The 27,187-nt window shown below is 34.6% G+C and overlaps 1 long non-coding RNA gene across 1 annotated transcript in view; it reads left to right on the top strand.

The window, feature by feature from the left end:
• Positions 1-819: 819 nt before the first annotated feature.
• Positions 820-27,187, top strand: part of LOC145268351 (uncharacterized) — a 39,254-nt gene continuing 12,886 nt past the window's right edge. The window contains exon 1 of the long non-coding RNA XR_013864881.1: positions 820-1,056. This is a non-coding gene — a long non-coding RNA (uncharacterized LOC145268351). The remainder of the gene's footprint in view (positions 1,057-27,187) is intronic.

Genomic DNA, 27,187 nt, shown 5'->3' with positions numbered 1-27,187 from the left:
TGGCGAAATTAGTATAATTTCCGAAAAATCTAGTAGAAAATAATTGCAAATAAAAATAAAAAAGTTATACAATTTTGGGGCCGGTTCTATTTAAAACTGTAACAGAAACATTTAAATAAGTACTTATTTTAGTTTTTGCTTCCTCATTAATATTCAATAAAACGATCATAAACGATCAATATTCAATAAAACTATCAGAAGCATGTAGAAAAAAAGATTACTATTTTATTCGCGTTTGTACCAAATATTTTCTGTACATCCGTCCGAACTTTGTCTCATAAACTCCTTCGTTTTGAAATATGTCCACTGTCTCCGGATCGTTCTCGAGAAACGTAAAGTGTTCAAAAGGATTCAATGTTACACCGAAACCAATCAGTTTGCTTTGAGATTTATAAGGCGCGAATGTTGGCGTCAAAAAGGGCAATAAACCCGACACAGAGACCGGTAAGTAGATCACGGAATCAGACTTTCTGCTGATCTTCCGCTGCAGGTAGTAAATACCGTCTAGGGGTTCGAAACTTGAATAGAAGAACGGCAGGCAGATGCCGCGTCCTCTGTATTTAAATACTGGTATTTTTTTACGAGAGGTGTTATTCCTTCCTGCCATTTCTTGGGCCATCATATTCTCAATGTTGACTTGATCCGGCAAAATTACCTTTTTAAATGGATTCATTGTACTGCCCTTTTTTATTAATTCTCCTTTCGTGAAACAACGAAACACAAAATCGTTCCCAAAATCTGAAAGACGAAATGTCGTCAAATATGCAGACGTCACTGGCACATTATGATCGAATAAAAACAAAGAAAATAAACAGAAATCGGCGTTTTACAAAGTTTAAATGTTATTTTCTTACGTCATTCTATGCCGAAACAATACACACGTTGGATTTTCTGTTTAAAAAAATGAACATCCCGCCCAAAACAACATCTGTGACTCTAAATTAGGCAAAACGTTTGCAAATATGGCGAGAAGAATTATGGAACACGATGGGCACGGAATTAATTCGAAATGCGACTAATATTGTTTTGCCATCGCTGTCGTCTTTTAATGACACGGTAAGAGCCTGACTTTTTCTTTTTCTTTTGTGAAAATTTTTTTGTGTAATTTCTTCCTTGAAACGCGCCAATAATGCTATATAATGTCTGCTAGTAATCGAAGGTAATCCTAAGGTAACCGAAGGGCAAAATAGCTTGGATGCCCAAAATTGTGGCGGTCAAAATCTTGCTCATGGATATTGGCGTCTTTGGTTGCTTAAACATGAGAGGACTTTACAAACATGATACGTAAAGACATTAAGGATTTCTAGAATCAAATCAACAAAAAAAAAAAATGAAGGAGAAGACTGGAAAAGATTATCCGATTACAACAATAATTTTTAAAAACGAAATTATATTGTATAAATCTTAAAGGAATAAACACCTGAGTAGTAGTAATATTCTCGTCTATTTATAAGCTAGAACAGATTACGCATTTTAACTAGAAGACTAGGAAACGTACGACTATGCATTATGCGCTGTACCCAATGGATAATTGATTGATTCTACGTTTTCTTTTATTTTTCCCTCTTCAAATAAACCTATAACGCTGTATGATATTCCTTATTAATGGTTCTTCTTTTTCTCAAATTAATCAATGCACAATGCGGCGGTCAAAATCTTACCTGCTGATGTTGGCGTCTTTGGTTGCTTTAGAATGCATTTGCTTAATGCTACATTTAAGTTGGATATTTTTTGTTTCATAATTATACAATTTTTACTAAAAAGTAAGTACATTTTTTTTAATTCAGCATATTATAAAGAAAGTGGCCTCTGCTTTACTCTTGCTTCTCTAATTTTGTCTTTTAATACTCACATTTTATGAGCGATACTTCTGACATAGAGGAAAGAATTGTTGTTTATTTGGTTGGAATCTATCCATATAATAGGGAAAAGTAGAAAGTGGGCCTTGTGTTTGCTTTCGTCGGTCTTGCAACTCTCGCTTCTATTTTGTTATTTAGTCCTTACATTCTATGACCATTGTTTCTAATAAAGGGGAGCAATTGCTGTTTTCTTGGTTGTAATCTATCTTTAAAATAGTGGAGAGTAGAAAGTGTATCTTGTGTTTACTTTCGACAGCATCGTGCAGTTTCTCAAGTTTGATTGGCAGAATGATGGATGAGTCAGACAAGGTGCACCTGAAGAATGTCGGAGGTTGCATCGATCAAAACGCTGTGAAAATAACACTCAAGATGAGAATAATAGTTCGAAGCATCCAAATAATAGGACATTAATTCTACATATGAAATCTCAAGCACTCTTTCTGCATCTCGTCTGGTAGACTTATTCTTTATTACTAATACCATGTCTATTTTACATGACTAAGAAAGAAGACTTTAATTCTACAGAGTAGACTAGACCACAAAGCCTTCGTAGAGCAAACAGTCCATATTATTATGTTTCTCAACGAAGGTAAATCTAGACAGGCTGTTTATTATGTTAGCACTACATTCAACAACTCTAACAAAGAACACTGGATAAGGACGAAAAATACCTGTTTAGTTCCATCGGTACCCCCCTCCCAAGAATAAAGGCGGCTTAAACGACATATAGCCCCTTCCCCTCAAGAAGAGAAGTTAATGTCAGTGATGGCTTGCTGTTACCGAACAGATACCATTTTATTATGGTCAATTTATTTAGTTAAATAAAACTCGTTAGAATCTCCATTCAACTTAAGCATTACGCCATATTTGATTTTGGAGGGTTAGGAGGATCGATTGTCATTCTTTTTGACAACAAAACTTTTGCTTGCTCTTAGGTAAATTATTTCATCTAAATACCACATTCACTCTATTACTTTAATCAACAGAGATTGGGCTATTCCTGTAATCATCTGGTTCCTGTTGATTGTAGTGTGGTGCTGATTCTGTACAGTTCTGGTTTGCCTTCTCCTTCTGAAAGAGGGGGGTGTTGTTGTTTATCACCTGAGTATCTTTATCAGGGAATGTCGACGGGGCTGCCTAGTCATTTTTTGCAGGTCAAAGTGCCCCTCTTCGATGGCGCTGACTCCTCGATTCCTCTTTCCAACCCTGGTGTCACAGTTCTTGCAGTGGGAGAAAACTAAATACTTTTAAACCTACGTGCAAAAACATACCAATGATTCCAATGAAATTTTGATTTACAAATAAATGTATATGCAAAAGGAGTGAGGGGGTGAGAGAACATCTAAACGCACCTCCAAACAGAGTGAAAATAAATAAAGTACCAAACAAAATGCTGATGGGTCAGGTTAGTAAGGCCCTTTTAGCTATTGCCCAAGTGTCGGATCGCTCACTGGTTTCTCAGACTAAACCGAAAACAAACATGTCAGTCTCTAAGTGGGAGTGATAACAAAGTGGGGACAGGAAAAATGAAAAAGAATAGAATATGAGGATGGTAGGTGTCCGCCAAGAGATCGAATAAAATTGTACACAATAATTAATGCTAGTAGACAACCCAGCCTATCGAAACTGTGGCCTTAAACCCCCTCGCTTTCAACACTTGAAGTCATCTAGTGATGAAGTCATTATTAATGTATGCGAAAAAAAATAGTTTATTTTTTATGTGCACCAATGTAAGTAATAAGGATAAATCTTACTATTTATGAAGCTTTGTTGCATTTGTTTCTTTCATACCAACAAACTAAGGAGTTTTTTTTTTATCAGATTCCCACTTCAGCAAGCTTAAGTATAGAGTTAGCTAAATGAAGGGATAGGGTCTAACTGCCTCAAAGAGAACATTGGAAGTGTATAAAAATAACCAGAACGGGCATTCATCGTAGTGGCATTTCTGGTGACCGGCAATAAACTAATCCCCTTTACCGAAAAAAAATTAGGTAATTCTTAAGAAGATGATGGCACTTCTAGAGGCAAACAGAACACCACCCTATTCCAAGATAGAAACAATGTGTGAGAAATGGCATATTCAACCACCATATTTGTTTTAGGCCGCCTACATGATTTGCTATCCGGTATGTGATTGGTTTAAATTTTAATGTGTCAGGTGATCTTGACTTGGCGCCATTTTTGTATTGAAGCTTTTTATTTTTCAGTCTAAAGAAAGATACGGCATTTTATAGACACAAACCCAGCAGCCTCTTTGTCGAGGGAGCCAAGATTATGCCTTCATGGACACCAAACAGTCGGTGATCGAAGGACTCATCTCTACATACAGAGACAACCTATTTGCTGGACCTATTCAAATCAAGAAGGACAGTATTACTAACGTTATTATCCGATTATTGGAACTTATCTTATTTCTTCATGAGTCTTAAGGGACTCACTTTATGCCTGAATATAGGCGATATCATTCCCACCGTGTTTTCCATGAACAACATGGATCCTTCCAAATGAACAATGAACTAACATTCCCACAGAGGAATTCTAACTAAAGGATCCATGCGTATGGATAGCAAATTCGCCCACCGTTTTTCCAACCGTGACCAAATAACTTTCATTGCTGATACATTGTTAATAAAATTTTAGTTTAAAGGCATGGCTTTCTGGGATTAATTTGCTTCTGCAGGGAGGAAAATTGAGCGGGTAGGAAAGAAATTTCTTACAAATTAGTTTCTATGACTTAGTGGAGTTGGCAAGCAATGTTCATGGGAACATGAAACCAGAAAAATATAAGCATCGTATTAAGACGATAATCATCCATCTTACCTTAGTAGTTTTAAAAGAGAAATTGTTAATGAGATTGCTTAAGACGAAATACACAATTGAGTTACTTCCTTTTCTCAAACTGTTATTCGTTGTTTTGTTCTCTTTTTCTTTTTCATCTTTCTTATTTATTTTCTTTATTCCATTTTTCTATCGTTCTTTTTGTTTTTCTTTTCTTTTTGAATTCTTTCTCTAAAATTGATCGTTTATACTCTTATCTGCTTAAGACACCTCGTGACCCGATGGCTCATTATTCATTACTAAATTAATAGTTTCCTTATTTTGATCCCGAAAATTTGTTTTTACGAGAATATACTTGAAAATAGATGACGTCATAAAGAAGCCTTTGGTAACTTTTAAAAAAAAAGTATAATGTTCATTTTGTGACGTTATCCATCTTTAAGAATGTACTTAGATATGCATTAATTTGCATATCAACGAATCAGCAGCCCGAAAGAGACAATACTTGGTTGGCACGAAAGAGACGTGGTTCGCATGAAAGATAGAAAATTCTTTATCTGTGCCTAAACCTAAACGTAGATTCCATAAACAAAGCTTCTTTGTTAGAACTGCACACCTGTAGAACTCTCTTCCGTTTGCCTGTTTTCTAGCTGACTACAATTTAAGTGCCTTCAAGTCCAATGTAAACAAGTTCTTGATGAACTGCCCTCTAAGTAATCCAATTTACAAAATGTCCACTACTTACGATTACTACGCTATAATCACGTTGACTACTGTACACCCATTAACCCTTATCCTCAAGTAACCTCCGGACCTTGATAAGTTGTGACTCCGATGTAAAAAAAAGGGATGTAGTTAGCAGGAAATAAATGAGACGTAGTTAGCCCGAAAGATATAAGACATGGTGAAAGACGTGCTCATGATGGCAACATAGTTTTTATATGTTTTTTTTTATTCTGATTTTACTACAAGCTATTTCGGCCTTATTAGAACAATTGTATTAAGACAATTCGACATTCGACTAATCCCCGAATTCAGTAACGCGACAACGGACACTCCAATATTGGAATAGTTGGAAGATCAGGAATTGACTCATGATCCGTATAGTGTGGACTAGCTGTATCTAGCCATGTAGTATGGCCTAGCTGTGTGTTTAGCTGCGTAGTGTGTGCAAGCTGTGTGTCTAGCCGTGTAGAGTGGGCTAGCTGTTTCTAGCAATAGAGCGTGGAATAACAGTGTCTGGAATCCTCTGGGTATGGGTTTATGCAAGATGATCCATAAGTATCATGGGGAGGGGGTGTAGTCAGATATGCATTAATTTGCCTATCAACGAATCACCAGCCTGAAACCAAGTTATGTGTTCATCAAAGTTTCGTTTTCATTGCGAGACTTCCTCTAGATGAAAGCCATTAAGAAAGTAAAACACAAGTACAAATATTTGAAAATATATATTTGATGTAATGAAATGTGTGACCCTGTTCCATTTCATAAACGAAAAAGTCGTTGGAAATTTTTAAAAATCTTACTCTCTTTGACAAAGCTATGCCCCTTCCCTTGGATTTTCAACGACCCAGAAACCACCAGTGAACTCACAGCACAATGGCGGTTTAAGAAATTTCGTGGTAGCGTTGAAAGTCTTGAAGATGATGAGCTTAATGCTCGGCTATCGGATGTTGACAGCTATCACTTAAGGGCCTTAGCCGAAACCAATCCACGCACAATTGTTCGAGAACTTGCTTCTGGAATAGACATAACGTATATGACGATTTCCAACGATTTGAGAGCGATTGGAAAGGGAAAAAAGCATTTGATAAATAGGTGCCTCATGAATTGAACGACAAACAAAAGAAACGACGTTATGAAGTGTTATCTTCCCTTCTTTTACCCAGCAAGAAGGACACATTTCTCGATGGGGTGTCAACTTGCTATTAAAAGTTGGTCATTGTGACAACCAGCGATGCTCAGCTCTGTGGTTAGACGCCGACGAAGCTCCACGATACTTCCCGAAGCCAGAGTTGCACCAACAGAACGTAATGCGTACTGTTTGGTGATCTGTGACCGTTATCATTCATTACATTTTTTTTGTAATGCAGGCGAAACCATTACAGAGAAGAAATACTATCAACAAAATGGATTAAATCGTCAGAAACTTCGACAACAACACCCAGAATTAGTCAACAAAAAGGCCCAATTCTCCTCCACGACAATTCCCGACCGCACATTGCTAAATTGATTCTACAGAAATTGAACGAATTGGTCTACGAAACTCTGTCTCATCCGCCATACTCTCGAGACCTCTCATTGATACTTTTAGTACAACTTTCTGCGTGAGAAATGTTTTTAAAAAAACCTAAGCGATATCAAAACACCTTCAGTGAATTCATCGCCATCAAAAACCAAGACTTTTTACGTTACTGGCATAAATACACTTGTTTTGCGTTGGCAATAGTGTGTTCATTCTGATGGTGCTTGTTTCGATTAATAATTTTTGTTTGACCCGAGACATGTTCATCTGAACAATGCTTCCGTTTGCCTGCTTCCCAGCTGACTACAACTTGGTTGTCTTCAAGTCCAACATAAACAAATTCTTGATTAACCGCTAAAATAACCCAATTTATCAAATTTTCATTAATAACGACTACTACGATATTATACCATTGATGACTGTACACTCAATAGCCCTTATCCTCGAGTGGCCGAAGGTGATTGATAAGTGGTTATCCTATGTAAAAAAAATTAAAAACTGCAAAACTTTCTTTTCAACCTCATCTGATATCTATCTATCTATCTATCTATCTATCTATCAATCTATCTATGTATCTATCTATCATACATACATATATATATATATATATATATATATATATATATATATATATATATATATGCATATATATACGAGCAAACAGTTAATAAAACATGTTAAAAACACTTTGAAATGAGTTAAAAACATATTTAATCTGAAAAGGAAACACTAGATAAGTGGATAGTCCTTAATCCGCGGAGTTTCGAAGAAATACTTTCCTTCTCATCAGAGGGTAGGAATTAGCAAAATGCGGGATCGGATTTTGCATGCAAAAGTATTTGATGAAACAACAAGTAAGTCAAAGATCTTACTGGATAACAAAAAAGTGAAGCAGAGGGAATATGGTGAAGAAAAAGGTGATTACACGTGAATGGATAGTCTGGTGGAAGATAAATAATCTAGTGACGGTAAAATCCAAATATATAACTTCAAGAAAGTTAATTGAATTTCCATTTGCACAAGTAACATCCAAGGAAATCCCGTAATTGGAAGATGGTTTAAAATAATCCAAACGCAGAAATCCATGGAATAATTCACAAAAATGTGTACAAGGGAAAAAAGGAAAAAATTCCAATAATATTAATAAAAGAAAAATAAGATATGCTTTTCACTCTACTGCCGATTCATAAATAATATATATATAAAATATATGAATAATAATATATATATATATATATATATATATATATATATATATATATATATATATATATATATATATGCGTGTAGAGTTGTTGAATCTTTATTTATTTTTTATTAGCGATTCCGTACTAATTTCTTTTTGTTTCGCTTACTGATCATTTATTATAAGAAAGGAGTTATTTTCCCTTTGCTTACATTTTTTCACCAACATTTTTAGGACATATTACTTTGTTAAAATTTTATTTTTAAATACTATTTATTAATAATTATTACGTGCATGCACGTAATATATATATATATATATATATATATATATATATATATATGTATATATATATATATAAGCAGATCCAGGGAGGTCTGTATAGGGACGATTCCCTCCTCGCTACAAGAGGCAGACCATGAGAGTATAATAAAACAGTCAAAGATCTTCATAGTTTTTTTAATAAATTATCTGAGAAAATAGACCACATCCTGTCTGCACACCCCACGGCTAACATCCACATCTGTGGTGACTTCAACGTCCATAACGTGGAATGGCTGACCCACTCAAATAAGACGGACGATGAGGGGAGGTTCTGTCATGATTTCTCCATTGCCTATGACCTCACTCAGATTGTTCAGGAACCCACCCGTGTGCCCGACAATGACGGCCAGTATGCGAGCCTACTAGACCTTTTTCTCACAACTTGCCCTGAACTATGTTCAGTTTCTGTTCTGTCGCCTCTTGGATCTTCCGACCACTCTGTTGTATCAATTAAGATAAAAATGAAATGTAATAAGTCCCCAGACGTACCTCTCCATCGTACAGTATATCGATACACTAAGGCTGACTGGGATAGCTTCCGTACATTTATATCTGATCTACCTCTGCATTCCATGTTTAAAAAGGCTGTGTCCTGAAGTGAATAGTATCAGTAAGTAAAGAATTGCCTTTTAGAAAGGTTTTATTAACTGTAAAATACACGTACGCTCTTGAAAGGATCGAGCGGGAAAATGAAACAGAGGGCGCTTTTATTATGAATGTCAATCCCAAGGGGGATAACTCTTAACAACAAATTAAATCATAACATTTTCCCCGTCCTAAAGTATTCAAGTAAGGGGTAATTAATTATAGACAAATTTTTTTTTTTTTTTTTTTTTTTTTTTTTTTTACAATCACATAAGAATCATTTTATTTACAAATAACATATGAACCCAAACTGCAGTTTTTTCAGTATTTAGTCACAAAATCCTTATATTTACTAGGGAATTGTCGAACTCGGGACGACCTCCGCACAGATTGGCAGGAATGCTGATTTTCAGTATTATTTTTTAGTGAAATCTGATTTTCTTCAAGATCAGACGATTGATTTTTGTCTTCCTCATGACCAATGTTTTCATTAGTAGAAGGTTCAAATAAAGTCTCTGAAGTAGTAGGATTATTATTAGATTTTTCTTCATTTGATGAGTTTGGAGCTAAGTCTCGAACGTTGACAGTGGTTTCAGTACCAGAAGGTAGTTGAACATAAGCGTAGTGGGGGTTGACATCTATTAGGGTGGCAGGCGTTACAGGAGGGTCATGTTTACTTGTTTTAGTGTGGTTTCTAATATATATTGGGCCTGGTTTAACCCAAGAAGGAATTGAAATTCCGGAAGCAGATTTACGACTATATTTAAATAGTCTATCATGGGGAGTCATATTAGTGGCAGTACAAAGTAATGATCTAATTGAATGAAGTGCGTCCGGTAGTATGTCTTCCCAATAAGGTAGTTTCATTTGATTAGAATGTAATGTTGTTTGAATGGCCTTCCATAAGGTACCGTTGAGTTTTTCAATCTGTCCATTACCTTCAGGATGATATCTACTTGTTTTAGAAGTAGCAATTCCTTTTTTGTGTAAAACATCCTTTATTTCTCTTGCTAAGAAATCAGAAGCACGGTCAGTATGTATCATGTCAGGCAAACCAAAAATTGAAAAGAGTTTGTTTAGACAGTGGATAATGGTTTTGCTTGTCATATCTCTGCAAGGAAAAGCGAAAGGAAAACGGGAATACTCATCAATTAGAGTAAGTAGATATTTGTTGCCATGTATAGAAGTAGGTAGAGGGCCTTTAAAATCAAGATTTAATCGTTGAAAAGGTAATATGGCTTGAATGAGAGTCCCTCCATTGGTATTGGCGAATTTGGGTTTCAGTAATTGACAGGATGAGCAAGAGTCAGTAATATTCTTAATTTGATCCAAAGTAAAAGGGAGGTTCCTCGTTCTTATAAAATGGCTTAGTCTTGAAACACCAGGATGACATAATTGTTTATGTAAATCACGAAGATCTTGTAGATTGTAAGTAAGAGCAGAGATGCGAGAGAATGTGTCAGCAGCAATATTTTCAGGTCCAGGTCGATAAACTATAGTGAAATTGTATTGGGATAATTCTATACGCCAACGACATATTTTGTCATTCTTAATTTTTGCTTTTCTTTTATTGTCGAATATGAAGCTGATGCTCTTCTGATCTGTGATGACTTTAAAGTGCCTGCCGAGTAGAAAATGTCGCCACTTACGGAGAGCTTCTACAATAGCGGCTGCCTCTTTTTCTACTGCATGGTGCTTAATTTCGTTAGTATTGAGAGTTCTTGAAAAAAATGCAATAGGACGACCTTCTTGATTTAGTGTTGCAGCAATGCAATAGTTACTAGCGTCCGTTTCTACTTCAAATTCTTTATTTGGATCTACCGTTATTAAAGTGGCGTCTTTTAGATCATTTTTCAATGTTTGAAAAGATTTTAATACAGATGGAGGTAGTGGAAATTCTTTGTTTTGATTTAGTAATAAAATTTTATCAGAAAATTTTTTAATGAATTTGCAGTAATAGGAAAACATTCCAACTATTCTTTTTTGAGATTTAAGATTCAGCGGAGGTGGCATTTCGAGTAACGGTTTTAGTCTTTGATAATCGGGAGCTATTTGATTATTTTCTATGGTGTAGCCGAGTAGAGTAATAGAACTAGAAGAAATTATGCTTTTATTTTCATTTAAAGTGATGTTATATTGTTTAGCAATTTTGTAGAATTTTTGAAGATTGTAATCGTGTTCTTCTTGATTTTTTCCACATATAGTTACGTTATCAACATACACAAAGGTATCGGTTAGATTTTCTTTTTCTATAATATAGTCTATGCTCCTCTGGAAAGCACTTACTCCATTGGTGACGCCAAAAGGAAGACGAGTAAATTGAAAAAGTTTGCCACTTACTTCAAACGCAGTGAATTTACGATCAGCATGATTTATAGGTATTTGGTGATAAGCAGATTTTAGGTCGAGAGTAGAGAAGATGTTATATTGAGCGATGTCGTCTACCATCTTATTGATATTAGGCATTGGGTAAGCGTCTAGTTCCGTGAATCTATTGATGGTATCGCTGTAGTCGACTACCATTCTTTTCTTATGATTCTCATTCGAAGTTACAAGAACCTGCGCTCGCCACGGAGATATCAAAGGTTCAATTATGCCTTCTTTCAACATTCTAGCAGTCTCTTCTTTTATGAATTTGTTGGCGGCAAAAGTGTAACGTCGGGATTTTGTCGCAATAGGAGTAGTATGAGGAGAAAGATTAGAAAAGAGAGGAGGGGGTGGAACGTTTATGGTAGGAAAAAAATTATTCGTGTTTATAGCTCCAATTATAAGTTTGTCTCTAGGACCGTCGAATTTAAATGTTACTTTTTTATATTTTTTTAAAATATCTTTTCCGATTATTAAATCAATGAAAAGGTGTTCGATGATTTCAATTGTTATTCCAGAATGGGTTTTATCTTTCAGTATTAAATCCACGACAGCTTCGCCAGTTATTTTAGCATGTTGATCGGAAGCAGCCAGAGCTATAGTTTTGTTTTTAGGTATTGTGAAGAGTTTAAGTTTTTTAGCAGTATTTTCATTAATGAATGTTTTTACACTGCCGGAGTCCACCATAGCGTTCACGAAGTGCCCGTTAATTTGGCATTGAGTGAATGTGACATCTTTGGAGTTAGTTCCTAGTCAGGATAGAGAAGGTGAGGGGTAGTTAGAGTCGTCATAAAGAACAGCAGTATGAGTGTTAGAAATAGAAGATTTACACACTTTAGCCCAATGACCATTTTTTTTGCATTTTTTACATTCGGCGTTTCGTGCAGGACATAAATATCGAGGATGACGTGATTTTCCACAGAAAAAACAAACCCCTTTTGGATGCATATTTTCTTTAGTCACAGCTATACGATTGTAGCCCGAAGGATTATTTGTAGCTGCTACAGTAAAGTTATTTGCGTAGCTTATCGAATGCTTTTCTGCTTGTTCAAGAGATCTGGCCGTGGCATATGTGTCTTGTAAAGTCAGGACGGGTTTTTCTAACAGTCGTTGTCGGATGGACGAAGAAGAAATTCCGCCGATGAAAGCTTCCCGAATGTATTGATTTTTGTTTTCTTCAGCAGAAACTGCTTCGAAGTTACATGTTTTGGCAAGCATTTCCAATTGTAGTATGAAGGCATCTATATTTTGTGTTGTTTGTTGCTTCGTCGTCATCAATCGATATCTATTATAAACAATATTTTCAGGTTTTAAATAAGCGGCGTCCAATGTTCTTAATGCACTATCGTAGTCGGTTTTATCGCTTATTAAATCGAAAACAGAGGCTGAAATACAATTGATCAAGGCAAAGAAATTATCTGAAGTGTTTTCGATTAATCCGTTATTATGTGAGCGGATATAATTCTGGAGGGTTAATTTCCAATGCCTATAGGATTTTTCGGAATTAGGGCATGTAGGTTCCACCTCGAATCTGTCGGGACGTAATATTCGATCCATTATTATAGTATCAGACCTGACCGAATGGTTTATTGTAGGCATAGACCGATTCATACCATCCAAAAATTCCAACAAAAACCTACCAGCCAACCATGGTTATCCCCAGCATGTGTTGCTGCCATCGCGCGCAGAAATCACTTTTTCCATAGCTACCAACGTAATAGATGCACTGAGACTAAAGCTGCTTTCAGGACTGCCAGCAACCATTGTAAAAGAGTAATAAAAAATGCAAGAGAGCTATATGCCCAGTCTGTTAAATCCAAAGTAGCTGATCACCGACTTGGTTCCCACCAGTTTTGGCAAATAACAAATAGGATCCTGAACAGAAGTGTGCGTTCTATCCCAACCATTATCAACGGACCAGAGGCCATCTCCTCAGCTTCAGACAATGCCAAACTATTTGCCAAGAACTTTGCAGCTAATTCTACCCTATGCGACAAAGGCCACCAACTCCCCATATTTCCTCCTATGACACAGAACACGCTAGGTAACATGCAAATATCTGTGCATGAGGTCGCCAAGCTAATCAAGAACCTTGATTCCAGTAAAGCTACTGGCCCTGACGGCATCCCAATTATAGTGTTAAAAAAGCTTCAACCAGAACTTGCTGCCATAGTTACGAAACTGTTTAAACGTTGCCTTAAGGAGAAGTGTTTTCCAACACCTTGGAAAACCCTCATCAGTATGCCCTGTATTTAAGAACTCAGGTGATAAGTCATCTCCTTCTCAGTACAGACCAATAAGTCTCCTGTGTGTCATGAGTAAGTGGCTGGAATCCATATTAAATAGCAGCAGAAATAACCTTCTTAGTGACATGCAATATGGTTTCCGTTCTGCAAGATCTACCGCAGATGTGCTAACGGTTATATCTCATAGGATTAGTGAATCTCTTGACAAAGGCTTCCCTTCCAGGGCAATGTCTCTTGACATATAAAAGGCCTTCGACAAGGTATGGCATAAGGGTCTACTTCACAAGATTTCCAGCTACGGTATAACTGGAAATGTTTTCTCAATCATTAAATCATTTCTCTCTGATAGGCTCATAAGAGTAGTGGTTGATGGACAAAAATCAGAAGCCTGCAGTATTAATGCTGGAGTTCCTCAAGAGTCCATCCTGGACCCAACTCTCTTCTTGATCTATATCAATGATCTCTCTAAACACATACTTAAATCATTCGTTGACATCTATGCTGATGACTCGACCATCTACAGCAACACATCAAAGGCTGTAAATGACAAAGTTCTTTCTGATTCTCTGTCCCCTGATCTTGAGCGCGTGGTACAATAGGGGAAGAGGTGGCCGGTCACTTTTAATGCATCCAAAACCAAGCTTCTATCTTTACATCATCAACGCTCTGATCCCCATCTGGCATCAATTGAAATGGATGGATCTCGTCTAGGAGAATCCCCATGTTTTGACAAACTTCTGGGCTTGACCTTTACTCCTGATCTGAAATGGAACACGTACATCAAGTCTGTTGCCATGGTCGCTAGAAAGATGGTGGGATCCTTCTACCGCTCCAGAAGATATCTCACTACTGATGCAATTCTCTATCTGTATAAAAGCCAAGTATGTCCAAGGATGGAATACTGCTACCATATCTGGGCAGGAGCTGCTAAAAACAGCCTATCCTGCCATGATAGAGTACAAAATAGACTTCGTGGCTTAGTGGAGGATGCTCTTTTCTCTTCCCTGCAACCTCTCTCCCACAGAAGAGACGTTGCAAGGCTATCTTTGTTTTATCGTTATTTGCATGGCAGGTGCTCGTCTGAACTTGAATCTCTGGTTCCCCCTCGCCAATCTTTTACAAAAAACACCCGTCTAGTTGAATCCACTGTGAAAAACTTTCCCCACTCTTTATCTATGTCTAAATCAAAACGTAGATTCCATGAACAAAGCTTAGAACTATACGCCTGTGGAACTCTGTTCCGTCTGCCTGCTTCCCACCTGACTAAAACTTGGATATCTTCAAGTCCAATGTAAACAAATTCCTGATGAACTGCCCCCTTAAGTAGGCACTTTAAATATCCACACTAACGTACTGTACTTACAATAACCATTATCTCTGAGTGGCTTCCGGGCCTTGATAAGTGGTAACCACCTTGTAAACTTTGGACTCTCCATAACAGTTGAACCTAACAAGAAAACAGCTAACTTCTTAGATATCTCACTTAACCTTAACTCTGAAACTTACAGCACATACCATAAGCCAAACCTCACACTATCATATGTGCATAAGTTTTCAAATCACCCTAATTCAATAATTAAATCCATGATACCTTCAATCTCTACCAGAATCTCTAGGCTTTCAGCTGCAGAAAGACCTTTTATAAAAACTCCATGTTTTATAATAACGCCCTTAGAAATTCGGATTATATGGAAAAGATAAAATATAACCATAAAAACCAAGAAACTCGCCGATTACACTCATTAATTACGCATAATATGTCCAGATCTAAAAGAAATCATAAATTTTGAAGTAATAGCAGTAATAATGTTAACTATACTAACCACAAGAGCACTAATATAGATCTGTTACTAGAAAAAGGACGAGGAGAAAGAATAATCTTTGGTTTAATCCCCCGTTCAGCCCCAATGTAAAAACTAATATCCCAAGGAATCTTCAATATTGTTGAAAATGTTTCTAGATCCTCACATAGGTATAGCAATTTGTTTAACAAAAATTATATCAAGATATCATACGCTATAATGCCTTATTTAGCCCAGACAATAATCATAACCTCCAATAACAAGAAAATTGAAGATGCTCAAGCAATTCCTTTTCACTTGGCCAAGAAAACCAAAAAAGAAGAATGTCCCCTCAATAGTAACTGTATCAATAAAAATGTGATTTATTCATGTACTGTAACTGAGATATCATCTAAATCCCTCCAAAGAAACACCACTAATCTTTCCCAACAATTAATCTTTGGTCAAACAAATGCCAATGAACTTGGACATCCCCCTCCTCTAATAAGCTTGATTAATAGCAGTAATAATAATATAAATAATGATAGTCCTTCACAGAATAACTCCCATGATAATAACTTTGGAAACCAGACCAGTAATAACATCCCCATCCATTCACCAACATCCTATCTTAACCTTAATAACAATCTAATATTAAATGCAAACAGCAGTATCCACAATGAAACCAAAACATACTCATCCATCGAATCCACTTCGACACATCATCTTTTGGCAATAAAACACAACTAGTAACCAGGGAACTTCTTTGGATACTTTAATTTAAAAAACTTAAATCTAAGAATATTCGCTTCTTAATTAATTGGAGTATTATATATAAATCACAATCTTACACCCCTGGATCTAAATATTGCAACCTCTGCCTTTCTGAGGCAGTTAGGATAATAACGTTTCCTTAATCCAAGAATATAATCAATACAAAGAGTGAGCTGATTTTCCAATGCAAACATAGGGCAAAAAAAGTATTGCAATTTTGAAATTACATAGTCCCTACGTTAAAGTTAAAATATAAATACATTAGGAATATTGTTCTTTGTACTACTATACATTCTTATTATTGTAGTTTTTCAACCCATTCTACCGGACTGTATCATTTTGTCTTACCTAGTTTATTGCTTTTATCTTGAAAATTATAGAAATAATAAATACAGATATCGGCTGTTATTATATTATTTTATTTTTTACATATTAAGATAAATAGTCCTCCTAAATTCTACATATTTCTCTATATGTATATATTTATGTACTTCTACTTTAATTAAGCAAAGAATGTCTAAAAACACATCATCTTTTGGCAATAAAAACACAAATAGTAACCAGGGAACTTCTTTGGATACTTTAATTTAAAAACTTAAATCTAAGAATATTCGCTTCTTAATTAATTGGAGTATTATACGTAAATCACAATCTTACACCCCTGGATCTAAATGTTGTAACATCTGCCTTTCTGATGCAGTTAAGATAATAACGTTTCCTTAATCCAGGAATGTAATCAATACAAAGAGTGAGCTGATTTTCAAACGCAAACATAGAGCAAAAAAACAAGTATTGCAATTTTGAAATTACATAGTCCCTCTGTTTAAATTTACAATATAAATACATTTGGATTTATTAAAAATAATTTTTTATAATTATTATTACTACTATACATTCCTACTATTGTAGTTGTTCAACCCATTCTACCGAATCTCTACCAAATCTCGCTTTGTTAAATCCCCCCTTTTTTTATCGGATGATGTAATACCTAATTTTAAACTTTGAATTATTTACATTTAAGATCTAATTTCGAAAAAAAATTTCTTATATAAATCGATTTTAATTTGAACCCAAATTAATTTTAAAATCTCTTTTCTTATGTATAAAAAACTTTAAATTCTGTATTGGTATCGGTTAAAAACTTAAAAATTCGTTTAATTATATCGAATTACGTTTAAAAATTTCCAAAAATACGTTTAAAGTTAAAAAAAAATATTTTTAATTATATCGAATCACGTTTAAAAATTTCGAAATACGTTTAAAAATTTTTTTTTTTTTTAATCTAAATCTTTCAAGGTTTGGGAAGTGAGTATTTATCTATCCTAAGTGATTTCCCTAGTTTATTAACATTATTATATTTTTCTATAGTTTTAAATTCGAAATAGATTATAAATTACATTTATAAAATATAATTTAAAAATTTTTTTATAAAATACATTAATTTAAAATCTATAATATAATTGCGATTAAAATCCAAGTTTATCGACTAATCATTTTTGTATTTACAATTTTTTTTCCTTATTACATATATATATATATATATATATATATATATATATATATATATATATATAAACAACATCTAAGTGTTGTTCTTTTCATTGATCCAATTTATTAGGAGCCCCTTCCTTCTATGTATGCCACTTTTTACTGCGTTACAGAGTGAGCATTGACTTAATTCCGGGACGTATGCTGTCCATTGGAGGGTAATTGTAAAGCTGAATCCCTTGTTTATGAGGCCACAATAACAGAACAATCCACAAATATACCGGAAATATATATAGGTATGACAAAAGGCCAATTTAAACAAAGATATTACGCGCATATGAGCTCCTTTAGAGCTAAAACAATGGATTAATACAGCATTAGCTGCCCGCGTGGGGGAGCTTAAAAAAAATATACCTTTTTTCCATAAAATAGAGAAAAATAGAGCATAAACCAGCATACGTCCGGAATTAAGTCAATGCTCACTCTGTAACGCAGAGAAATACTACATCCTCCGGGCCATTCATGACCCAAAAATAAAATGTTTAAATGTGAGGAGTGAAGCTTTGAAAAGTGGCATACATAGAAGGAAGGGGCTCCTAATAAATTGGATCAATGAAAAGAACAACACTTAGATGTTGTTTATATATATATATATATATATATATATATATATATATATATATATATATATATATATATATATATATGTAATAAAGAAAAAAAATTGTAAATACAAAAATGATTAGTCGATAAACTTGGATTTTAATCGCAATTATATTATAGATTTTAAATTAATGTATTTTATAAAAAATTTTTTTAATTATATTTTATAAATGTAATTTATAATCTATTTCGAATTTAAAACTATAGAAAAATATAATAATGTTAATAAACTAGGGAAATCACTTAGGATAGATAAATACTCACTTCCCCAAACCTTGAAAGATTTGGATTTTAAAAAAATAATTTTTAAACGTATTTCGAAATTTTTAAACGTGATTCGATATAATTAAAAATATTTTTTTAAACTTTAAACGTATTTTTGGAAATTTTTAAACGTAATTCGATATAATTAAACGAATTTTTTAGTTTTTAACCGATACCAATACAGATTTTAAAGTTTTTTTTATACATAGGAAAAGAGATTTTTAAATTAATTTGGGTTCAAATTAAAATCGATTTATATAAGAAAATTTTTTTCGAAATTAGATCTTAAATTTAAATAATTCAAAGTTTAAAATTAGGTATTACATCATCCGATAAAAAAGGGGGGATTTAATAAAACGAGATTTAAACGTGAATTCGCGAGGTATATATACTTCACACTTCCGGTTATAAGATAGCCGAATATTGGCTGAAGAGAGCTTGATAAAGATACCTTAAACGGGCCTTATTATCGGGCTTGAAACCGACGGTACAAATGATCTGTCTCAACTAACAACTTTCTGTACACAAAAAAAAAAAAAAAATATATATATATATATATATATATATATATATATATATATATATATATATATATATATATATATATATATATATATAGCGTGTCAGGAGGCGATGAAAAAAATCCAATAAAGTGCTCGATCGTGGATGTGAGAGCTGAAGATACAATATGTATTACGACACTATATATACATTTTTCAAGGTCGTAATGTTTAACATTTTTCTCTGTTTACTTTGCATTGTTTCAGTTTCTCAAAGTCGCTGATGAATTTGCGCTGACTCTTTTCAACCTCTTATGGTTGATTAAGCGCAATGAAATTACTGGTACGGCCTTGAAATACGTATATATAGTATCGTAATAATATTATATATATATATATATATATATATATATATATATATATATATATATATCCTTCCCTTTCATATTTAATAGTCTTTTTTCCTTATTTTTTTTCGGTCCTGGATATGACCTTAAACTATATCCGATGGTGAGTGCCCAGCTTGCGGGCTTTGGGCAGTGTGGAACTACCCTTTAATTATCATTGCTCCCAGTCCACTCTGACCCGGAGTGGTAGTACCTGTTAGGGTCCCAACTATGGGTTAAATGGAAACCGACTTGAAAAAAAATATATATATTCTATTAAAAAAAATCTTCAAAATCACTGGATTCGGCATTAAATAACCTGAAAAGAGTTGATATGCCGTAAAACAAAAACAACCAAACCAAACCTTATTTCTTTCTTTCGTATTCGCAGTCCCCTGTTCTTACTTTCTTTCCAATATCCCTTCATTTTCTTTTTTTTCTTCACCCCCAGAAACTTCCCTAACACTAACCCCTCTACTTATTATTCCCCCTCAGAGAAAATCTGTGCCATACTGCGTTAATCAATTGTTGAGAGTGAAACGTTCCTTCCTGTTCTCTTCCATTTTGTTTATTCCACAAAGCTAGGTGAGAATTGTTCTTCTTAACAATTTCACACCTAAATGACCACGACCTCTACCCCACAAGAGTTCCTGCATCCCAAGGGTGGGGCATGCGGAAAGCATTCAAGACACTCTTGAGATGCGTAAATAGGGTTAGGAGATTGATAATGCCTTGCAGGGTCTCGCATATTTTTTATTAATTTATTTATATATTTATTATTCTTTCCGTTCTGCTACAGGAAATGGTTAAGTTAGTGCTGGTGCTACTGCTCCGCTGCCGCTTCTAATGATGATGATGATGATGATGAGTTGTTCTGCGATCAAGTCAGCGTGTTAACGGGTGTTTTATACACGCTGCCCTGTCCCCAGACACTTATCATGACGACAATTGTCTCCTGCCATCTTTATGTTTTCCGGGGTTTTTTTTGGGGGGGGGGTTACTACCACGATTAGTGATCCGGGAGGAACTTGCATCTAACAATCCCCGTTCCTCTTTTTTTTACCATAAAATTTTACAATACATTTACCAGTCAACAAATGATACAGCATCGCCACTGCTAGCACCATCATCACAACCATAATCATCATCACTTTATACAGTAACGACCTCGCTGAAGAGGACGGGCGTGGTCGGTGTACACGTTTAGGGTGGTAGTGATTCCATGGGTCTGTTCAGCAACCCAGCCACTTCCTCGACACTTAACCTGATCATGTTATATGCTCCATTCACTATCATTACTGTCAGTCCTCTTTCCTTGTCACCGATACGGTTTTTTTCGACGTTTGTCCGTCAAGTGTATTCGTTGGCCTGTCCACTTCCTAACATCTTCTATTTTCTCTATTTTGTTTATCCATATACTCCACTGATTTGATATTTGTTCAAACAAATTGTTTCTTTATTGCCGTCTGGAAAACACAAAAGAGAAAAAACATGCATAAATGATCCGTTCGTTTTTATTCTCGTATCTTTTTTTCTTTAAACTGTTTTTGCCAATCCGCCAATATCTCCTCTCCATATACATATATATATATGTGTGTGTGTGTGTGTGTGTGTGTGTGTGTGTGTGTGTGTGTGTGTGTGTGTGAGAGAGAGTGTGTGTGTGTGTTTACATATATATAGCAAGAACTATATATATATAAAGGCAGAAGATCTTATGAGGGGAAATTTACTAATCAAAGCAGAACAAACTCCAAAATTGATATAAATATTGCTATTTATGTAGTAATCTCGACCAAATGAAAAAGCTCAATACATACACCGAGGATAGTAGAGCTTACGATAAATAATAAGAATAAGAACAGAGTTGTAAAGTAGAATTATACAAAAAGTTTTTATTATTCGGCAGAATACTCCAAAGCTGGGTGTTTCTTAATCCGCGAAGTTACAAAGAATACTATTTTTTCTCATCAGTGGACAAGACTGTAAGTGAAATAGTCACGTTAAAACGTTTTGACGTGACTTTCTGACTATTTCGCTAACAATTTAAGGGACACCCAGCTTTGGAGTATTCTGATGAATAAAAAAAAACACTTTTGTAGAATTCTACTTTATAACTCTGTTCTTATGACTACAACTATTTTAAGCCCTCCTTTTTGGGTAGAGCACTGTCGTAAATACTCTCACCCGCTACTTAATTAGCTGAAAAATGCAAAGCTCATTGTTTGTTCATAAACTAGCGGTTAGAACACTGTAAAAGTAGTGGACAAATATTTGTTTAAATAGACATTTGACGAGATAATTTACGGGCGCCGCTCCCGTGGGTCGATCGGTAGAACTGCTGACTGTCAACGCGATGGTTTTCGGTTTAATCCTCGGCTTGGGAGAGGTGCTAATCTAGCGGCACTGATGAGTTGTGATACAACGAACCAGGATTGTATGTCGATGACTACAAATATATATATATATATATATATATATATATATATATATATATATATATATATATATATATATATATACATACAGCCTTTGAGACTTTACACGACCGATCGCCACAGTTGATTGAAAATTTCTTGTGGCGACAAAAAGTGGTAAATCACTCGCCCGCCAATCGATAAAATTTCTTTAAATAAAGAAACGGGAAAAACTCATTTATTTTACTACCCTCAAATATACGGTGACTTAGAATGAACTATGTCTCATCATTTGTGAATTCTATCATCTCTAGCTGTGAGACCGTTGGAATATCGTATTGAAAAAGAGTGGTCACGCTAAAGGTCAACACGAGGTCAAATTTACACATTCGGCGTATAGTCAAAATGTCGCCTTCATTTAGCTCTCTAATTTTGAAATTCATTTGGAAAAAAAATTCTTCGACGCTACAACTACATACACTTCATGCTTACAAAAGTAAAAAGAAACATTTGAAAGAGGAAAAAAACGCATCCGAAGAAATGATTCTTCTTTCTATGGAACAATAATATGAATGATGCTATATAAAGAAACTGGTGTTGTATTTTAACGTTTTGTTGCATATTTACTGAAATGTTTGTAGCAATAAAATAGTTGATTTACAAGAGATAAACAAATATTTTCTTGTTAGATTATACACACGGTAATTTCTTGAATTGTTTTAAAATTATTTACTATTATTGACTGAAACAAAGACATAAAGTCGGACGAGTAAAAATATTTTGGGGCGAGTAAATTTTCTCTCACACATTTTTTTTTCAAATCTCAAAGACTGTATAAAAGTTTTCATCAGTAGAAGAGAAGGGCCAGAATTATACAAAATGCGAATATAGAAAAACAGGCTTAATGATATTTAGATATGAAGGAATAGTATAACATGGTAAAAAATAATTAAGGAATATTTAAATGTAAGTACAATATATAAGTGTAAATCAGGAGTGTAGAATATGTGTAAGTAGGTGTAAAAAATCGAATAATGGGGATCATTAAAGAAGAATTAATAATAAAAGAAGAAATAAAAAAACAGGGAAGATAGATCAGAAAAAAGAGAAAGACGGATAGTAGACAGAAACAGTAAATAAGGGATACGGAAGTACACATATAAATAGATAAAATAAAAAAAATAAAAAGATCTGAAAATGAAGAAAATGAAGTTTGAAAAGTTAAAAAAAACGTGTCAAAATAAGTTCAAAAATATAATTACATAAAATAATTTTAAATGAAATGAAATAAAAAATAAACTGATACATGTTCCGGTGAAGTCCTTATTTTAGGGTTCCGGATAGTGAAGAATATGGCAACTGTTTACAAATCCAACAAGATAAAAATGTGTGGAACAGCTTTGTAAATTCTGAAAGTATTTGTACAGGGTGGCCGAAAAGTCCCAGGACACTATACATGTATTTTTAATAAAACACAGTATTTTTTAATGAAACACACAGAAAACATATATATTCAACAAAAAAAGATAACTTTATTAGAAACAAAGCAGAAAACAACTAGAGTAATTTAGTGGTCTAGTGGATCAGTATGTTGGCCCTCGTTGTTCTTGCACAATTCCATTCGCCTCCAGGTTCTTTGTGCCATTTTTTTTAGAGAATTCCTTGATACGCTAGCAAAAGCTGCAATAATCGCATGCTTTGGCTGATCAATGGTTTCGTATCTAATACCAGAAACTTGACCTTTAATTAAACCCCATAATGAGTTGTCTGGAGTGGTCCAGTCGGGGCTTCGTGGTGGCCAAGCAAAAGAATTTGATCCGCGCCCAATCCATCGATCAGGAAACTCTGGATTTTTGCAGCGCTCTCACAGGAAGTGCATAATGTGCGGGTGCACCATCTTGCTGTAGCCATACACGATCCTTAATACCAAGTTCTATTAACTTGGGAATGAACCAGTTTCTAATCATGTTGGCATATGATTCCTGGTTGACATTGCCATCAAAGAAATAAGGACAAATCAAATGTTCAGATGTCAATGCAGCCCAAATCATGGCATGTGGATGATTATTTTCAACTTCTTTGTAAAAGGGGTTTTCTGTAGCCCAGAAATATGTTTCGACTTTTAGAACTTTTATAAATGGCGCATTCATCGCTGAATATTATCTTTCTGTGATTTCTTGGACCATCAGGAAAGCGTTTTAAAAATTTCTCACAGAATTCTTTTCTTCGATCCATATCTTCATCTGACAACTGATTTACCGACATGGGCTTATAAGCTTTGACATCCAAGTCCTTTTTTATATGATCCATCATGGTAGCCCTTGGTATTCCAAGTTCAGCAGAACGTTTTCTGGTGGATTTCTTGGGAGACTGTTGCAGTGATTCTTGAACACCAGCACACGTTTCCTTTCGTGTTTCAGGCCTGCCACTTCTTGCCTAATCCAGAACGCTACCTGTTTCAAAAACTTTCTTCTCCCAGAGATACAGATTACTTCTTGATGGCGCGGGCTTTCCAAATCTTTCTGTGAAAGCACTTCGAACATCTTCCATAGTCATGTCATTCCTGATGCGGTCGTAAATTACTTTCAAATTAAGTTTAAAATAAGGTGTTTGTTCCTAACCATTTCAAGAGAATATTTATTCTAAGTCATACAATGAAATTTAATATCAATCTGTCCGCTGGGTTAGCTTCCTGGATGACATTGCTATCAATTGTTAAATGTTTGTGGCAGATCGGTGTGAGTTCTTTGTATTTGTATGAGATTCCACAGTCGTTTTTCGCTGGAGTTTGCTTGATATGTGTTAGTTTATTTATTTATTTTTTTTCTGAACATGGCGCAGTGGCTAGGATGACAGAGAAATCAGCGTTCACATTCAAGTGACTCGAGTTTCAAATCCTGAGTATGGATATGGTGTAATACAGATGAGAGGTCTGTAGCTTTAATAATTTTTTGTATGCTGCGCAGTTGTCTAATTCCCAATTTACACACGCGCACGCGCACACACACATACACACGCACGCACGCAGGCACGCACACAAACACAAACACATACACACACAATATATATATATATATATATATATAAACATCAGAAAATCTGCGGTTCGACGATGTTAATAGTCTCGTATTGTTGAACCTCTGACGAGACGATTAACAGCACAGAAAAGATTGATTTGCGCGAAGATTTACTGATGTTTAAAACTCTTTACTCATAAAGGTTCCTCATCCACCTTCAATATAGTTCAGACCTTGCTTCCTGTGACTTTCCGTTATTTCCTAAGCTCAGGGAAAACCTTACAAGCTGTCGTTATGAGACAATTAAGGAGATGAAAGCGGCTGTGCCGAGGGTAATTGACACGCTTCCGCAAGAGGACTGTCATGGGGCCTTCCGAAAGTTGTTACGTACAAGTGCATTGAAGCCGTAGGACATTACTTCGGAAGGGGGCTAGAGTCTCATGTGTTTGCTATCAATAAAAGTCCATAAGTCCGGAAACTTATTGAATGTACCTTGTGTCTGTGTGTGTGTGTGTGCGTGTATGTATATATAATATAATATATATATATATAGTTATATATATATATGTTATATATCTATAAAACACACATATATATGTTATATATATATATATATATATATATATATATATATATATATATATATATAATTCTTGGTTCGTTAATTATTCATAAAACATTACCAATTTAATTGAAATTTTCAGACAGTCTATCCTCAGAGGCAAGGAACGTTTTTATGTTATTAAAATAAATTAAAATTGTAAATTATGAAATTAAATTAAATAAAAAATATTTTTCGTAAGTCGAGTCCACGAGACGCTTCTCGGTTTTACTTCTGGTCAATTCATACACCACGATTTGACGACATTCGAATTACAAGATTACATTTTCTGTTTAATCGATAAGTAAAAAAAACATCCTCTATTTTTAAAATTTAAATTGATTTTTTTTTATCTTCCCAATTTTTTAATTTTAAATTTATTTGTTTTTCTTACGGCTTTTCACTAATCAAACATTACGTTGTAATTGTTTAGTTTCTTTCATGACATCTAACGATATCTCCAATTGTTTGTTGTTTACATAAATACTTGTTTACATAAAATTGTTTACATAAATACTTGCAAAAAATACACAAAAAAGTTTGTTTCACCTTTTCTAAACTATAAAAAAATAAGAAAGTTGCTGTTTAATTTTTACAACTTGCATCAGCGTTTTATAAACACCCTAACCTCCCCATGTAAAAAACGGCTTTCGGATTAACCCCCCCCCCCAACCTCGAAAGCCGTTCTTAACACGTGAAGGGGGCGTTTATTCCGAAAGCCGTTTTTAACATGGGGAGGTTGGGGTATTTATAATACGCTGGGGAAAGTCGTAAAAATTAACGGAGTTGCTATTATTTATTGCAAAACTTGCTTAAAATTTATGACAAAAAATGACATTTTCTACAAACATTTAATGAGAAATACAAATAAAAGGTAGATTTTTTTTCTGTTTTTTCTGATATTTCTACATTTAAAATTTTACTTTACTTTTCCTAGCGTTGTTATTATTTCATCGGCAACGCTCGGCTTTATCCGGCTGTTGACGTCATGCGCCGATGAAAACCGAGCCGAACGCAAAGAAAATAATTACACAGCACTTTAAATTTAATTCATTGTGTATTTGTTCAAACAGTCCTTTGGAAAATAAATATTTAAAATAAAGTGGCGCTTATGCACTTATGTTACCGTGCTATTTTTAAAAATAGTATTTTCACATTAAATAAAGTTTTACAATATCTTTTTCTTTATTAAATTGTTAGGTGAAAGTACAGATAACTCAATCGGTTTCTAATGTGTGGAAAGTCTAGCTCCTGAAAAAAGGGTACTCTGGATAGTAACAAAAATAAAAATTGCCTCAGTCTCTAAGGATTTCTCCTCTACTGATCGAGGAAAAATAGTAAAGTGTAGTTTACTTTCTGTTTCTCTCACCCTTTGTATCTTCCTCTCTTAATATCTCTCCACCCATCTCACCCTCTCTCTCTCTCTCTCTCTCTCAATCTATCTTTCTCTCTATGTCACTCTTTCTCTATCTCTCTTTGATCCCCTTTCTCTCTCTAACTACCTCTATCTCCCTAACCCCTTCTCTCAGTTCCTCAACTCGCTCTCTCTCAGTTTTTAACTCCACCCTCTCTCTGTCTATCTCTCAATCCCTCTATCTCTCTCTATCTCCTCTTTCTCTATTTCCCTCTCATTTTCTCTTTTCTGTCTATATATCTTCCTCTCTATATATCCATCTCTAATCCCTCATCCTATTTTAGTCTCCTAAATT

Source organism: Euprymna scolopes, chromosome 43 (genome assembly GCF_053919585.1).
Source record: "Euprymna scolopes isolate OS-2025 chromosome 43, ASM5391958v1, whole genome shotgun sequence".
NCBI lineage: Eukaryota > Metazoa > Mollusca > Cephalopoda > Sepiida > Sepiolidae > Euprymna > Euprymna scolopes.
This window is presented reverse-complemented; position numbering and strand designations above follow the sequence as displayed.